The following is a 4,385-nucleotide window of genomic DNA, read 5'->3' as shown; positions in this document are numbered from 1 at the left end:
AAAACATGTTTGTTGAGGTTTAATTTAGATGCCATAAATTTCACCCACTTCAAGTATAAACTTTGTTGAATTTTAGTGAGTTCATACATTTATACAACCATGACCACAATGCAGTTTTAGAACACTTTTATCACCAGAAAATTCCCCGTTTCTATTTACAATCAATCTCTGTTCCCACCCCCAACCCTAGGCAACCACTGATCTTTCTGTCTCTATAGATTTGCACTTTCTAGAATGTTCCTATCAGTGGAATCATACAATATGTAATCTTTTATGCCTGCCTCCTATTTAGCATAATGCTTTTGTTGTGTGTAATATTCTACTCTACAGATACACAGCATTTCGTTTATCAATTCACCAGTTAATAAACACTGTTTCCAGTTTGAGGGCCATTATGAATAATACTGCTATGAATATTTGCATACAAGTGTTTTCGTGAGTATACATTTGCATTTCTCTTGGGTAGATACCTAGAAATTGAATTGCTAAGTCGCGTGATTAGTGTATGTTTAACTTTTTTTTCTTACGTGCCCAGCAGTTTCCCAAAGTGACTATCCCATTTTACATTCCTACCAGCAATGTATATGTTTCTCTGTACCTCACCAATACTTGGTCAGTCTTTTTTGGTTTAGCCATTCTAGTAGGTGTGTAGTGGTTATCTCATTTGGGGTATTTAAAATTTTTTTTTCTTTTTTTACATATTTTTATTTTTATTTTACTTATTATTATTTTAATTTTTTCTCTTAGTGGAGGCACTAGGAATTGAACCCAGGACCTTGTGCACACCAAGCACATGCTCTGCCTCTGAGCTATATCCCCCACTCTTTCTTTTCAGTTTTAATTTGCATTTCTCTGATAACTAATGATATTAGGCATTTTTTTCTTGTCCTTACTTGCCATTTATATATCTTCTTTGGTGAAGTGATTATTCAAATATTTTTCTCCTTTCTTATTGGGTAGTTTGTCTTCTTCTTGTGAATTATAGAAGTTCTTTATATATCCTGCATTCAAGTCCTTTATCAGATGCATGTTTGGCAAACATTTTCATATTCTTATTGAGGTCTTTGAAAGAGCATAAGTTTTCATTTTGATGAAGTGTTTGTTATTGTTATTTTAAGTTCAATTGTGTTGATTTTGTCTTTGATTGTTCATGCTTTTTTGTGTCATATATAAGAACTCTTTGCCTAATCTAAAGTTGCAAAATTTTGTCCTATGTTTTCTTCAAGATATTATAAATGGGGGAGGGTGTAACTCAAAGTGGTAGAGTGCATGCTTAGCATGCATGAGGTCCTGGGTTCTATCTCCAGTACCTCCTCTAAAAAAAAAAATTGATAAATAAATAGACCAACTTACTGCCCTCCCCCCACCAAAAAAATAAAAAATAATTTAAAAAAAAGATATTATGAGTGGTGTAAGGTAAGAGTCAGGTTTCATCTTTTTTCACTTTTTGTTAAAGGATTATTCTGTCCGACCCCATTCAATTTCTTGACACTTTTCTTGAAAATCTAAAAATAAATTAAAAAATAAAAAAGTTTTAAAAAGGACACCATGAACTCATCTACAAAACAGAAAAAGACTCTCAGACTTAGTAAACAATCTTATGGTTACCAGGGAAAGGGGGTGGGAAGAGATAAATTTGGGAGTTTGATATTTATAAATGTTGGCCCCTATATATAAAAATAGATTTAAAAAGAAAAATAGAAGGTTTCTGCTGTATAGCACAGGTAACTATGCTCAATATCTTGTGATAACCTTTCATGGAAAAAAATATGAAAATGAATACATGTATGTATATGCAAGACTGGGACACTGTGCTGTACACCAGAAATTGACACATTGTAATCAACTGTACTTCAATTAAAAAAATCTATTGTTTCTGAAATTTTCACAAATAAAAATACAGAATCCAAAAAACGAAAGTGAATAAAGGGCCACAAATGGCAAAATATCTTTCTTTTTTATCGGTGAGTTGTATTCCATTACATATATATATGCTGCATCTTCATTATCTATTCAACTATTGATGTGCACTTAGGATGCTTCCATATCTCAGCAATTATAAATAATGTTGCTGTTAATAGCAGGGTGTATGTATCTTTTTGAATTAATTATCTTGTGGTTAATTTTATTCCTTTGATAACTATGTAAGTTAAAAAGCTAAAGCTCCAAATGTTCTTAGAAACAATGAACAGTACATATATGTAAATTTTTAAAATGTGTGCAGTAAAATAAAAAAGATCTATCAAGCCATGAAAGACATAGAAGAAACTTAAAAGACCTATTACTAAATGAAAGAAGCCAGCCTGAAAAGGCTACAAACTGTACAATTCCAACCAAATGACATTCTGGAAAAGGCACAGCTACAGAAACAATAAAGACTGGTTTTCAGTGGTTTGGGGAGAGTGAGGGAGGGAGGAATGAACAGATGGAGCACAAGGGATTTTTAGGGCAATGAGATTATTCTGTATGATACTATAGTGGTGGCTACATGTTGTTATGCATTTGTCAAAGCCCATAGAATGTACAACATCAAGAGTGAACCCTAACGGTAAACTATGGACTTTGGTTGATAATAATGTGTCCATGTTGGTTCAATGATTATACCAAATATGCCACAGTGTTGAGGGATGTTGAGGGTAGGGGAGTATATATGTGTGGGTGGGGAGGACTATGTGGGAGCTCTGTATTTTCTGCTCAATTCTGCTGTGAACCTGAAACTGCTCTAAAAGAATAAAGTCTATTAAAAAAAAAAAGAAAGAAATTCAATTAACCATCAAGGTCTGTTGCACTCTGTGTTCTCTTCTAACCATCTAAATGGCCATTGTTTCTTAATTATTGTAGCTTTGTAGTAAGTTTTAAAATCAGGTAAAGTTATCCAACTTTGTGTTTCTTTTTCAAAATTATTTTGGTATTCTAAGTTCTTTGCACTTTGATATAAATTTTAGGAAGCTGTTAGTTTCTACAAACAAGCAAACAAAAAGCCTACTGGGATTTCAATAGGTATTTGAGTCTATACAACAGTTTGGGGAAATTGCCATCTTAACAATATTGAATCTTCCAACCCATAGACATTGTATAGCTCCCCATTTTGCTAAATCCTCTTTAATTTCACTCAGCAATGTTGTATAGGTTTCAGTATACAGGTTTGAACTTCCCTTGTTAAATTAATTCCTAAGTATTGTATTATCTTGATGCTGTTATAAATTAAAATTAAATTTAATTCATTTTCAAATTGTTTATTTATAGTTTATAGAAATAAAACTCATTTTTTATATTTCTCTTGTATCCTGAGACTTCATTAAACACACTTATTAGTTTTAGTCATTTTTTAGAGATTCGTTGCAATTCAAAGGACTTTTTTCAATTTTATTGAGGTATAATTCATCAAAATTTAATATAGGAAAGTGTACAATGTAATGATTTGATATACATATACATTGTGAAAGGTTTCCCACCATAGTTAATTCACATATCCATCACCTCATGGATTTGTTTTTTTTTTTTCTTTTTTCTGTAAACATTAAAGTTTTGCTCTCAGCAAACTTCAATTATACAATACAGTATACAAAGCAATACTCTATTACCATATTATACAGTAGATCCTAAGACCTCATTCATCTTATAACTGAAAGTTTGTACCTTTTTACCAGCTTCTCCCTTTTTCCCTTACCCCTCAAGCCCCTGACAGCCACCATTCTACTCTGTTTCTGTGAGTTTGACTTTTTAAAAAAATTTCACATGTGAATGATACCAAGAAATATTCGTCTTTCTCTGTCTGGCTTATTTCACTTAGCATAATACCCTCCAGGTCATAAATGTCAGGATTTCCTTCTTCTCTAAGGCTGAATAATATTCCGTGTGTGTGTGTTTGTGTGTGTATCATATTTTCTTTATCCATTGATCTGTTGATGGACACTTAGGTTGTCTCTATACCTTGTCTATTGTGAATGATGCTGCAGTGAACATGGGAGTAGAGATATCTCTTCAAGATAGTGATTTTGTTTCCTTTGAATATATTCCCAGAAATGGGATTGCTGGATCATATGGTTGTTCTATTTTTAACTTCCTGAGAAACCTCCATACTGTTTTCCACAATGGCTGTACCAGTTTACATTCCCACCAGCTGGGCACAAGGGTTCCCTTTGCAGTTTTTCCTGTACAAGATCATGTTGCCTGAGAATCACAATAGCTTTTAAATTCTTTACTGGCTGCATCCCTATCACTCCCTCTTTCTCCCAACACTGTACCCTCAAAAATAGACTCTTGATAACGTCAAAGACTCTTCCTCTGAGGGTACGACAGTGTCCTTAAGTTCCTCCTAAAGACTAGAGCATTCAATTAACAGTAATGTTGACCTCCAGCTATGGTAGCCTTCCACATTCATC

General features: G+C 33.2%; 1 non-coding gene across 1 annotated transcript; it reads right to left on the bottom strand.

Annotated features, from left to right (window-relative positions):
• Positions 1 to 747: 747 nt before the first annotated feature.
• Positions 748 to 819, bottom strand: TRNAT-GGU (transfer RNA threonine (anticodon GGU)). The gene has a single exon. It is a non-coding gene; the product is annotated as a tRNA-Thr (tRNA).
• Positions 820 to 4,385: the final 3,566 nt, after the last annotated feature.

The sequence above is a fragment of the Vicugna pacos genome, chromosome 13 (genome assembly GCF_048564905.1).
Source record: "Vicugna pacos chromosome 13, VicPac4, whole genome shotgun sequence".
Classification (NCBI taxonomy): domain Eukaryota; kingdom Metazoa; phylum Chordata; class Mammalia; order Artiodactyla; family Camelidae; genus Vicugna; species Vicugna pacos.
The sequence above is the reverse complement of the archived record's forward strand: the minus strand, read 5'-3'. Positions and strand labels throughout refer to the sequence as shown.